The 13712-nt window shown below is 44.3% G+C and overlaps 1 protein-coding gene across 1 annotated transcript in view; it reads right to left on the bottom strand.

The window, feature by feature from the left end:
- Positions 1 to 13712, bottom strand: part of MAP2K6 (mitogen-activated protein kinase kinase 6) — a 130257-nt gene that overhangs the window by 109911 nt on the left and 6634 nt on the right. Inside the window, exon 3 of the mRNA XM_081109877.1 lies at positions 10347 to 10445. The gene's annotated coding sequence lies outside the window, so the exon portion shown is untranslated. The remainder of the gene's footprint in view (positions 1 to 10346; positions 10446 to 13712) is intronic.

The following is a 13712-nucleotide window of genomic DNA, read 5'->3' as shown; positions in this document are numbered from 1 at the left end:
GTTAAACTTCAGAGGGGAGGGTGGGTGGGAAGAGATCAACCAATGAACTTGTATGCATATATACATAACCCATGGACACAATCAATGGGGTGGTGAGCGCCTCGGGGAGGAGGGGGGCGGGGTATAGGAACGGGCTGGAAGAGGTTAATGGGGGGGCAGGGGGGAGGGCCTATGTAATAGTTTAAACAGAAAATTAGTCCTTTATCAACGTTAAGAGAAGTCCAGACCTGAAAACCATCCTGTAAGAATCTTCTGAATTTCAAACGGATAGCATTATATTGAAACTTGAATAAGTATTCCATAAGTCAGCCCATAGGTAGCATAGTTAATCTATTGCTTTCCGTCCATGATGTTCCTATTTTCTTCAGTTATTATGGATTCCACAGCTATATTTTGAGTTAGCTAAAAATGTATACAGGGCAGGGCAAAAGTAGGTTTACAGTTGTGAGTGTGCAAAACACAGAGTTCTTATTGTGTTGCTATTTATTAATTGTTGTCTTATGTTCCATATGAACAAATGTAAACCTACTTTTGTCCACCCTGTACATTAAACTTTTAACTATAATTCATCTGAATGAATTACTTTAGGAGTTTATGATTAATGCTCATTTTGAATAGACAGGAAGTGGAGGTAAATGAAGTATTTTTAAGATTTCATGTTCACACTGACTGAGAATCCTTTAAAAAAATGTTCCTGAAATAAGAGCTGAGCAAATATCTATTCAGTATGCTTTCCAAAAAAAAAAATGAATTGAGCTTCGTGTCTTAAAAACAGCCTTTTAAAAATACGTCATGAGGAAGATGAAGAGCCGAGCTGTGGAAGATGATACTCCAGTTATCTCTTCAATCAATTCTGTATAATGCTTTAGAAGCGGAACAACAAGTAATATGAAATCATTTTTCAAGCTGCTATATGTGCACACGCTTTGTTCTATTTCTGTATTCACTGGAACAGACAATTTATGCAATGTGCTTGTAATATTCCAAGAACAAAGACCAATTTCCCTCAAGGTTATGAGTGCTCCTGAATTTAACAAATATATAAAAAAATACATATTTCCATGTCACATTTAGAGAATGAAGTGAGCTTGACTTACAGTCTCCATGAGGAGTCTCAGGAAGTCTGCCCACTGTGTGTATTCAGAAAGTGGATGTAGCCAAAACCGGTTTGGCTCAGTGGATAGAGCGTCGGCTTGCGGACTGAAAGGTCCCAGGTTCGATTCCGGTCAAGGGCATGTACCTGGGTTGCGGGCACATCCCCAGTGGGAGATGTGCAGGGGGCAGCTGATCGATGTTTCTCTCTCATCGATGTGTCTAACTATCTATCTCTCTCCCTTCCTCTCTGTAAAAAATCAATAAAATATATTTTAAAAAAAAAGAAAGAAAGTGGATGTAGACATTTCTTAACACACTTTTAGCAAGTAGTCACTAACCAGGAGTGTTGTAGCAGGTGGAGGGTGGAAAGGATTTGGGCTTCTGAATGGAAAGTATCTTTAACTCCTGGGAAAACAGGTATCCAATTGATCTGTTAATGATCCTTGCTCTAGGCTTCAGGATGCGGACATGAATCTCTTTGTGAATGACATGAACCACGCGTTGTCTTTAAAATACATTTTTATGGATTTCAGAGAGGAAGGGAGAGGGAGAGAGAGATAGAAACATCAATGATGAGAGAGAATCATTGATCAGCTGCCTCCTCACATCCCCCCACTGGGGATCGAGCCCACAACCTGGGCATGTGTCCTGACTGGGAAGGGACCCATGACCTCCTGGTTCATAGGTCAATGCTCAACCACTGAGCCATGCCGGCCGGGCCACATGTTGCCTTTAAATAAAAGTGAAGAGAGGATCGAGGAAGGACACTATAGTACTCTTTTGGGCACCGCATAGCCCCTCGGCTTGTTTTGTTTTACTCTGGGGAGATGTGTAGAGCTGAGAGTAGAAACGCCTCACATCTGGACCCTCTCCCGTGACTGCCCAAGACCGGGGCATGCATTTGAGCACACAATAGCGACGTAGAAGACCCCGGAGTTCACAAGGAGCCCTGTATCTTTGCTTGCCTGGTCCTGAATGTTTACATGGTTTCATCTGATCTTTAATTGTCCCAGTGGTGCCTTGGGAGAGAACTACTTCCCTTGCCACATACACGACAGTGTTCGCATTTAAGCGTTCGCAGCGCCCTGAAAAATAACCCCATCGGGGAACCTGTGGACGGCAAGAAGCACGGACACTCTACAGCAATCCTCCCTTTTTATGAAACCGAACCTGAAGGCACAGAACACAGAGATTTCTCTCTCCACACGCTCCCCCTAAATCCCCTCATCTTTGGGGGCACAGTCCTGCTGAAACTTGTTTCCGTCCCATTCCGCATGGAGGGCAGAGTTCGGAATGTGTACACACTCTACCCTTGCCCGGTTTCATGTTATGGAGTAGCTGTCAATACTCGTGTGTGCCTGCGTATAAACAAGGAGAAGGAGGGGGATCGTGCAGAACTAAGCTTCAGGGTAATGCCCACCCAAGAAAAAACTTGGGGGGCACCATCCAGTAGTTGGGCACTTTTGCCCATTTTGCTAAAGCTTGGGACTCCAGTAGCAGATCCCAGAGGAGAATTGAGACAAGCAAGGGTTTGAGTTTATAAACCCTTGTCAGACCTGAATGCAGAAAATTGGGGCTGGTTTGAAAGTTTACATATGCTTTATTCGCTTAATAGGTGGGATGTTACTCTCAGATTCCAGCTGCTCAAAAACCAACAGGCTTGCCTGGTCGGCATGGCTCCGTGGCTCAGCGTCAACCTATGAACCAGGAGGTTCCCAGTTCGATTCGCAGTCAGGGCATATGTCCAGGTTGCGGGCTTGATCCCCAGGGCGGGGGTGTGCAAGAGGCAGCCAATCTATGATTCTCTGCCATCATTGATGTTTCTCTATCTCCCTCCTTCTCCCTTCCTCTCTGAAATGAATAATAATATATTAAATTTTTCAACAACCAAAAAAACAAAAACAAAAACCAACAGGCTCATTCAGATATCTCCAACTATTGGAGTTGCCTCATTTAGTGGCTAAACTTGGGAAGGAGAGGCAGGGAGAAGGAAAGCACAAAACTGCAAGAACCTACACTGAGACTAAATACTGTTTTTAGGTCAGCTAGTATGTGATTTTAGTTCTAACTGCCCAGGGGGTCTCAACAGATGAAGAGGAACACGGATGGCTATGGAGATCAGGCAGCTCTCCTCTTGAGTTCTGCTACTCATTCTCATGGTGGTTTCATTTATTTGTTCATTCGTTCTGCTTAGGAGAGAAGATGCAGGAGGGAGAAGCACGAATGCGGGCCTCTCACTTGATAACCTTATTCTTCCCAAGAGATCTACCTGTCGGTTGTGAATAGGAAGAGCTTTGCTTGTAGGATCCATTTCTGCTCACTGGATTTATGTGGGTTGCGATCATGGTGATCAATTTTCTTCACGTTGCATTTCAACTTCCTTTTCATTTCTTTGGAAATCTGAGAGGCCACAGCTCCATGATGTTGGAGCTGACCTGAGCCTTTGGTAAAGGAAAGGACAGCTGAGGAGTAGCTGAGGGTCCCAATAAAACCCTGGTCAAACTATGAAGGCTAACTAGTTCAGTAGATCCTTCCAGTTGTATAATTTCTTACTAGTCTGCTGCGTTCACGGTATCTACCTTTTCCGGGAAAATGGCCTTGTGTCTTTTTTTAGAAGTAGGTTGGATAGATATCACAGACAAGCATCCTCATCATTTATCTCTTCAACTGCCGTAGACTCTGTGGGTCGCGACCCCTGAAAATACATCCTGCATATCAGATATTTACATGACGATTCATAACAGTAGCAAAATTACAGTTATGAAGTAGCAACGAAAATAATTTTATGGTTGGGGGTCACCACAACATGAGGAACTGTATTAAAGGGTCACGGCATTAGGAAGGTTGAGAACCACTGAAGAGGCTCTTCATCTCAATTCATGTCAGCAAACGTGGCCTTCTTGTTCATTCCCTTCCCTACCTCTAGGGCAGGGTTTCCCAACCTTGGTGCTGCTGACATTTTGGACCAGGTAATTCTCTGTCATAGGACGCTGTCTTTTGCATCTGTCACCTCTGCCCCGTGGGTGCTGGTAGCAGCCACCTAGATGTGACAACCACAAGTGTCTTCAGACGCGGCCACATGTCCCTGCGGAGGTGAACCGCCCCTGGTAACCAGGCTCCAGGACAAGCAGGTTCCCAGGCAGTCCTCGTTCACTCGCGTGTTCTCAGGCCTGTGGCATTCCCTCTCACAAAAGTGGCATCGTTTGGACAGAGAATGAAATGATCACTCAACGTATATCAGGAAGTAGCAACCCCGTGTTTCCAGTTGCTCTTGCCAAAACTGTGGAGACGTTCTTAATTCCTCTCATTCTCTCGTACCCCTGGTCAACCTTCAGCAAACCCAGGGGAAGAAAACCACCTTCAAATGATGTGCAGGATCCAGCCTTTCTCTCCGCATTCCTAGATACCACACTGGTCTGAGCCACCTCTTTTCTTTCTCCGAAGACAGTGCCCCTCCTCATGCTGTTCTGAGCACCGCTGAGCCAAGTCATCCTGTTTGGCTAGCAAGGTGGATCATGCCATTCCTCCACTCACAGTCCTTCAGTGGCTTCCATTCCACTCAGAGAAAAGGCCAAGGTCACCACATGGCCTAAAAGTAGCCGGGCAGGTCTGCCTAACCACTGCCCTCCTCAGTCCAGGTAGCCTCTTGTTAGCCTTTCTGACCTGATCCCAGGCAGCAAGAAGAGGACTCTAGACCAGAACCCAGTGTGTTCCAAAGTTGAAGCTCATTTTTTTCTTTTTTAAAAAATATATTTTTATTGATTTCAGAGGAAGGGAGAGGGAGAAAGAGATGGAAACATCAATGAGAATTACTGATCGGCTGCCTCCTGCACGCCCCCTACTGGGGATCATGCTCACAACCCAGGGATGTGCCCTTGACCAGAATCGAACCTGGGGCCATTTAGTCCGCAGGCCAACACTCTACCCACTGAGCCAAACCAGTTGGGCTCAAGCTCATTCTTAACGGCTAGGCACATCTACCTCTGCAAAATATCTCTGGGTGATTTCATTTGGGGGCATTTGTGTCTGAATGAAGGGTCTTCATTTGTATCAAATTTTTAGAGAGTTTGATGGTCAACTATGTATCATGAATCATGATTGGTCAGAAAGGCTATTTATTCACTTTGTAATTATTACACCTTAAACTCATTGAGATCAGAGAAGAGGCAGAGAATAATGTTTGAGGCCTTGTGATTAGCTTGGGCAGTTGTACGGCAGGCTTGGTGCTGACTCGCATAATGTGCCTTTGTGAAAAGAGAACAGTTGCAACAACAGTATCAGCAAGTCCTGAAGGAGGATTCCAAGAAGCAGCTGACAAGACCCAGAAAATCCCCCTGGGTACGATGGGTTTAATTTTCAGTGGAAATACAAAGCAATTAATTTATTGTGATCAGTGACTGAGTCCCTTAATTAAACATGATTTCTATGACTTATTTACTTTTTATTTGATTTTTGTATATGGACTGATAAAATATTGATGGTGGATGGGTAGCTAGAAAGAGAAAAATAATGGTGTGAAAATGGTATCTATCAACGCTATTGTAATTAAAATACTAAGTGTTCTTGAATTTACTGTATGAAAAAGAAAAGGAAGTGAAATTGAGGGAGCTGTTGAACTTCACATGTCTCTTTATCACAGGAAAACTCATTTCCTAAAATATGTCTCTACGGTTAATAAAAGCAAAGCGCAGATGTAAATGTTAAAAACACAGAGCCTTTGGAGTCATGATGCTTTCTGAAAACATTACACGCTTCAGACTTGGAAAGCATTTATCTACCGCTGCTGGCAAGCACAGGGATCCTCTTCCTCCCATTTTCCCCGTCCGGAGTTGTATCATTATTGCCGCATCCAGGTCGCGGCGAGCACATTCGGTTCTTTAACTATAATGCTCATGGTTGTTTTGCTCTCTGTTCAAACAGATTCCGAGTTAACACCGTGCTTTCACTTCTTGATTCTCTGTTCCTGAATTCTCTGAACATCTGAATTGTGTGACCGAGCCTTCAGAAGCGCTCCTGGGTGCTATTTCCCTACGTCATTTCGCGATTGAAAAGATGTCCTTTTAAAGAAAATGACATACTCGCTGAAATAGGCTATTCCTGACAACACTTTCTTTTAGCGAGAGCTGTGTGGATGGCTCATTCTCAAACTTTAACATCGTCGACATTTCCCGGGGACTTGTTAAAAATGCAGAGTCGGCAGGCTTGTCGTTGGGCCTGGGATTCTGCATTTCTCCATGCCACGGTGCATGGAGGGCAGAGCTTCTTTATTCATGCCCACTGTGTCGCCTCATCTGGCCGTTGACTGGCAGCCTTTAAGATCCATGGCAGTAAACCAGTAATGCAGTGAGTAAATAGATTTCCTGAGTTCCCTGAGCTGCGCTAGCAAATTAGTCAAACACAAGGAGGGGGTCGTGGGAACCTCCGGTCAGAAGTCAGGTGTTCACAGCAGAAGTGGAGTTCTTGGAGTGCCACCTAGTAAAATGTCCCGTGTTCCCCCGCCCCCACCCCCCCAGGAGGGAGGGGTTTCATGGAAGGCTTTATTGTTGATGTATAATGAAGGGGGTCCCCTCGAAGGTCCAATCTCTGTTCATGTTGCCATGGCAGAAGTCCAATCTTGTCTTCAGCTGCGCGAGGATGAAGGACACGGCCCAGAATTTCCGCTCCATGTTAAAGTCCAGTCCAGTCCAGCAATAAACAGACTTAATGTGGGTTCCCAGCTGCAGTCCATTGCGTGTGGGGTCCTCGTGGCCCTGAGCTATGCGGTTGCTTAAGGCCATATGACAGGTGAGGGCATGTCACAGAGCAAGAGAGAAAGGGGGAACAAGAAAGCAAGAGCAATGGCCATAGCTGGTTTGGCTCAGTGGATAGAACATCGGCCTGCGGACTGAAGGGTCCTGAGTTCGATCCTGGTCAAGGGCACTGCCTGGGTTGCAGGTTCCGGTGTGCAGGAGGCAGCCAATCAATGATTCTCTCTCATCATTGATTTTTCTATCTTTCTCTCTTCCTCTCTGAATATACGTGTGTGTGTGTGTGTGTGTGTGTGTATAATATTTTTTAAAGGCAAGAGCAAGAAGAGTAAAGCGAACTCTTTGGGGATCTTAACTTTCCAGGATTTCCCAGGCTCACATTGGGGTCCACCCTTGTAGCCAATCCATGGTTTCCCAAGCTAGACTGACAGGCAAGCACCTTCCCATGTCACCCTGACTTCCCTGCACATGTGCCCATCTCCCCCTTTGTTCCATCCCTCCGCCCAGGGATTTGCAGGGAATGGACCGATGGTTCCCTGGGGAGCATGAATGCTTCCCGGGGAAGCTGCCCAGACGACCGTGCTTATCATGTCTGGCCTCTCCTTTGCTCTCTTCCAGTAATGAATATGAGTAAAGTCCAAACAGGGTTCCTGGGAACTTCCAATCTGCAGCCAGCTGATCAGAAGCACAGATCCCAAACAGCCTGGACTTGGGATTGGCGCCTGAAGGGAGGGCGGTCTGTGGGTCTGAGCCTGTGGAATCTGAGGCTGCCTCTGGACAGACAGTGTCGGAATAGAGATGAATTCTAAAGCAGCAGTTGTTGTCCTGAGTACTGCTTAGTGGAGTGGGGGAAACGCCCCCCCCCCCCCCCACACACACACACACATTGGAATTGGGTGAAAACCCCAAAATAAACTGTTTTTCTAATCATCAATTCAAAGAGAGAGAAAAAAAAAAGTCAATGAGCCAACTCGGCGTGTTACTCTCCAGATTCGGAGAGGACTTTTTCACTATGGCTTTTTGGAGGGAGGGCCGTTTGGTGGGGAGGGGAGGGAGACAACCTAGGAGCAGTTTGGAGCCAAGAACTTCTTGGGTTTCCTCCGTAGACTCTTCTATTTCTTGTGGGCCCTTTCGGTTGATTAATGTTGCTGTGTGTGTGTTGTTGTTGTTTTTCCTGGTGATCCTTTTAACATGTAAGACAGGTCATAGCACTTAAAATTCTCCAGCGGCGCTCAATCTCTCGCAGGGTGAACACGACGGACGTGACTCTGGCTCACTGGACCCCGGAGGATCAGTCCTTATCTTCAGTCCCATTACCTCTTGACCTTGTTCCTCCTCCTGCTGCAGAGGCCAGTTGGTCTGTCGTGCCTCCAGGTGTCTCCCGCCTCAGGGTCTTCTACCTGGAACATCCTCCCCTCCCCACCCCATCCATATCCTGAGGGCTTGCTCCTCCTCTGCCTTTATGTCTTTGTTTAAATATCCCCTCAAAGCGACCTTCTCTGTCCATGCTCATTAGACCTGCAGCCCTCTGTCCTTCAGCTTCTTTTTTTTTTTTAATATATATTTTATTGATTTTTTACAGAGAGGAGGGGAGAGAAATAGAGAGCTAGAAACATCGATGAGAGAGAAATATCGATCAGCTGCCTCCTGCACACCCCCCACTGGGGATGTGCCCGCAACCAAGGCACATGCCCTTGACCGGAATCCAACCTGGGACCCTTCAGTCTGCAGGCCAACGCTCTAGCCACTGAGCCAAACCGGTTTCGGCATCCTTCGGCTTCTTGATGTTTTCATTTTTCTCCATAGCATCTATCACTTTCGAATCTACCCGATCATTTATTTCTTCATTTTACTCACAGACTGCCCCTCCTGCTCTGCTCCCTGCTCCCTCCCAAGGGGAGCTTCCTGAGGGCAGAGATTATTTTCTGGCTAAAACAGTATCTCGCACATGGGGAGTATTTAATGAACGTTGTTTGGATTTATGTTATTTGTTGTTGTTTGTTTTGCTTATCATGACATCAAGGGAGAAAAAGTCTTTGAGGACAGTTCTCCTGCCTCTTCAATTCTTTTCACTTAATCTTCTGTACAATCTACTTAATATATCTTGATGAAGGTCAGTCTTGTTCCTAGGAAACCTGCTCCAGTGGGTAACAAGCTCATAAGGAGAATTCCTTCCTATTTATTCAAACGATATCTTTATCCATAGCCAGCTCAGGTTTCTCTGTTCAGTGGAGTAACATAGAAATACATACCCAAACAAAATATCCTTCACTTCTCTGCACTGCAAGGTGGTGAGATCGACTAGGAGGGGAAAAATACACTATTGCTACGCCTCCCTTACTAGGGTTCCGTTCTCAGAATGTCCACAGGAGGGCCCTAGGGCCACTCCTCCATTACTAGGGTGCTGTTCTCAGAATATCCACAAGAGGGTACTATTGAGACTAAATTTGTATTAATGTCATTGCCTCTTTATTAATAATTAATATCCAATATTAAATTATTTGTAGTCCCTCCCTCACCAACTGCTTCTGTGGCATTCCCCATGTCATCAATGGCATCTCAGTTCCACCATTTGCTTCAGCCAACAACCATGTAGATGGCTTTGCCCACTCTTTTTGCTTACTAATCCATATCCAATTCCTGAATAAATCTATAGGCTCTACCTTCAACATTCACCCCCAAATTAGCTTTTGTCACCACCTTCACATCAGCTTGGTCTAAGCCAGTGGTCGGCAAATGGCAGCTCGCGAGCCACATGCGGCTCTTTGGCCCCTTGAGTGTGGCTCTTCCACAAAATACCATGTGCGGGCACGCATGTACAGTGCGATTGAAACTTCGTGGCCCATGCGCAGAAGTTGATATTTATCATCAAAATTGGAGCCACCTAAATCCCAAACCTCAAAGCTGTTGATTTGTATAAAAATCCTAAAAGTATAAAGCGTCCCAGAGACCAAACAGCCTAAAGAGTGTTGCTTTAGAACAAAACTACTATTTTTCCTTGAAAAATGAAAGCAGAGTTGTATTTCTCCATTACTACTACTCTTGGTATAGTTTCAACCTCTTATATAAGCTTTTTAAAATATATATTTTTATTGATTTCAGAGACTAGGGGAGAGGGAGAGAGAGAGAGACACATCAATGAGGGGAGAGAATCATTGATCAGCTGTCCCCTGCACGCCCCACACTGGGGATTGAGCCTGCACGCCCCACACTGGGGATTGAGCCTGCAACCCAGGCATGTGCCCTGACCGGGAATCAATATCGTACACAAGTATCTTTTAGCAGCCTGGCATCACTCATGAATACACATAACACAGCTTTCTGCAACTATATTGTTATGGACTAACAATTGTGTTTCCCCCAATTCATACACTGAAATCCTACCCCCCAAAGTGTTGGTGACAAGAGGGGGGGGGCCTTCTGAAGGCGATTAGGTCATGAGGGTGGAGCTCTCATGAATGGGATTAGTGCCCTCATAAAAGAGACCCCAGCGACGTCACTCACCCTTTCAACCATGTGAGGACACAGCGAGAAAGCGGCCACCTAGGAGCCTGCACACCGAACCTGACAGGGCCGTCATCTTGGGCTTTCCCGCCTCCAGAACTGTGAGAAAGAAAGTTTGTTGTTTAAACCACTGAGTCTACAGATGTTTGTACAGCGGTCTGAACAGACTAAGATATGCATCTCTTACATATTCTTAAAAGGACAAAAAATGACTGCCCAAAGCTATAGCATCTCTATAATAAAAGTAAAAACCAAAAGTATGTAATAATTATCCATTAATTCATTCAACTGACTATCAGTCCAAGGCTGGATAGGGAAATGTGAGCTGGAAAATTATAGACACAAGAATCAAAGACAGCTTTGAGGTTTGGGATTTAGGTGGCTCCAATTTTGATGATAAATGACAACCAAAAATTTTTAACCTTTATATTTTAAGATAGAGCTATCTATCTACCTATCATCTCTTTCTATCACCTATTTATTCTCTTACAGTTTTTTTAAAGCTCATTCTTTTAAAGTTTCATTTCATCAAATTGGACTTAGCTTCCAGGGTGTTGCTTCATGGATGTACCACTATATTTTGAAATCCCCAGTGACAGTAATATGTCATAGAGATAAAAATGCCTACTCAGGAATCCCAAAACAAACAAACACATAAGAAAAACTTTAAAAAATTTCCATCATTTTATTGTCTCCATTTTTATATTTGTAGAAAGGAAAAGCTAAGAACTAAGAACTTGAGGTGGGTTTAAGGCCATTTATTCACAGGATCCACGCTCAAAGACTTATGATATAGGTTCTTTTTTTTACTTAAAGCCCTCACCTATTTTGCAAAAAAAAAAAAAAGAAAAAGTCATTTTGTTAGAAAACAGTAATACAGAAAAATTGCTATAGAAAGAAAGTATATTCTCCCTCCATAACTTCATCATGCTTTAAAATAAAGCCTTACTAGCCCCATTGGCGTGGCTCAGTGGTTGAGCGTCAACCTATGAACCAGGAGGTCATGGTTTGATTCCTGGTCAGGGCACATACGTGGGCAGGGGGAGTGCAGGAGGCAGCCGATCCATGATTCTCTTTCATCATTGATGTTTCTCTCTCTCTCCCCCTCTCCTTTCCTTTCTGAAATCAATAAAATTATACATCAAAAATATAAAGCCTTAATAGCAGAGCGCTCTCTTCCCAGACGCGCACCCTAAATTGGTGTGTTCATGTATAAGAATTTTCTCTCCTTCAGCTCGCAAGGGAAATCAGTGACTTAAGAGATAGAATGGAATTAAGAACTAAATCCCACTTTTATACTAAGAACATTATACTGTCCTCAGTAGAGAATGCAAATGCTTAGAGCATAAATTAATTTACTATTAAGTAGTAACAGAAAGTTGCCCATCGTTGCCCCTGACAATTACCTTGAGGACAAATTCACAGTGGGTGGCTTTACGTCGGACTCACTTTTCCATTCTGATTCCGTTCTTAACTCGCCCTGTTCCATTCAGTATTACTTTACAGCACACCACGCACTCTTTTCCTAACTTTGCCCGGAGTTGGCACCAAGCGAGTGGAAATGAAAATATCTTTCACGTCAGTCTGTCTTGCCTCACAACATTCTCGAGCTGTTTTCCCCATTTTGGCATTTCAAGGGCAGTTCTGTCCTCTTAAGGCTGCCTAGGTTTCCGAGGAAGAGGTGCCTGCAGAGTTGATCATCAAAGAAAGAAAAGAGAGAATGGAATTCACCTGTGCTGACCAGATGACAGAAGAGGACACTCCAAGGTCAAACCATGGGTAGTTCAAAAGGTCCTCTGACCGTGTGTTTGATAGAAAACCCAGACAGAAATGCCCTTTGCCCCAGAAAATTGTTCTTATGGGGTTTGAGTTTGCATCGTAAGGTTATTTTTATAGCATCTCTGTTGGTTTTCGATTGCCATAAATAGAGAAAAATAAAAGCCAACAAACCACTAAGTTGAGAAACTGGAATGATAATTTGAGCAGAGTGATGAGTGGGTAGGGTATGGAATAAAAATGCCAGTTCTTCATATAGAAAGAAGTCCTGTTTCAGAAAAACAGAACTTTGGTGGTTCTAAAAAGAAAAAAAGGTCATTTCAGCGCCGCTTGCTTTGTTCAACTACACAGTGCAGGTGTAGCCATTCTAATTCCTCAAATGTCTAATGCGCTCTCAATTGACAGAAAAATATGTAATTAGGTGTGCATAATTTACTTGGCATGAAATGAGGTTCCTCTTTCATTTATCTTCTGTGCCCATTGTAGTGTGGAAAATGCCAGTTTTTTAATAGACTTAAGAAAAAAATGAGGTTTCCTTGTATTAGGACCTAATACAATTGCATTCGTGCTGGAAAATAATATGCACAGCGTTTCAATGGAGACTTTTAGAAAAGACCTGTGTCTTACTCAAAGAACGTTTTGGTTCCTATAGAAAATCAGGTGGTATTTCTCCTCTTTCTGTTGACAGGTAACCCTCTGACAGAAGGGCAGCCAAGGAAAGCTATGGCAATTCCTTCCCCATCACTACCCCTCAGCGAGGAGCTAGCTAGCGCATTAAGTGGACTGGGATTCCCCACAGAAAAAGGAAACTTTCTCTAATACTATACAAACATGCCACAAATAGTAACTCACAGCGTTAAGACTGCTCAAACCAACATGTATCTTACCAGTGGTGGGCAAACTGCGGCTCGGGAGCCACATGCGGCTCTTTGGCCCCTTGAGTGTGGCTCTTCCACAAAATACCGACTTCTGCGCATGGGCCATGAAGTTTCAATCGCACTGTACGTGCGCGCCTGTACGTGGTATTTTGTGGCTCGCGAGCCGCAGTTTGCCAACCACTGTCTTAGACCGATGAGAAGTTATCAAGCCCTGATCTAAACGAAAAATAATACCAGACTGCGGGACTATTCCGTGCCAGGTTCTATGCGACACGTGTCCCTTGCACTATGTCATTACATTCTCATAACAACCCCATGAAATGTTACCATCATTATTTCCATTTAACAGACGAGGAAACTGAGGCTGAGAGATGTTCACTTACTTCCCCAAGATCAAACAAGCCATTATGTGTTGGAATTGTGATGTGAATCTACATTTTGAAAACCACTTTATTGCCCTGGATCCTACACTAAGTCCTCCAGGCTACAGGCGTTATTATTTTATTTATTTATTTATTTTAAATGTCTTTTTATTGATTTCAGGGAGGAAGGGAGAGGGAGAGAGAGAGACAGAAACATCCATTGTGAGAGAGAATCATTGATTGGTTGCCTCCTGCATGCCCCCTACTGGGGATCGAGCCCCCAACCAGGGCAGGTATGTAAAGGTAGTTTAATTTTAAATTCCTTACTGTCTTGTATGTCCAAAAGGAAA

This window comes from Myotis nattereri (assembly GCF_964212035.1).
Source record: "Myotis nattereri genome assembly, chromosome: 16".
Classification (NCBI taxonomy): domain Eukaryota; kingdom Metazoa; phylum Chordata; class Mammalia; order Chiroptera; family Vespertilionidae; genus Myotis; species Myotis nattereri.
This window is presented reverse-complemented; position numbering and strand designations above follow the sequence as displayed.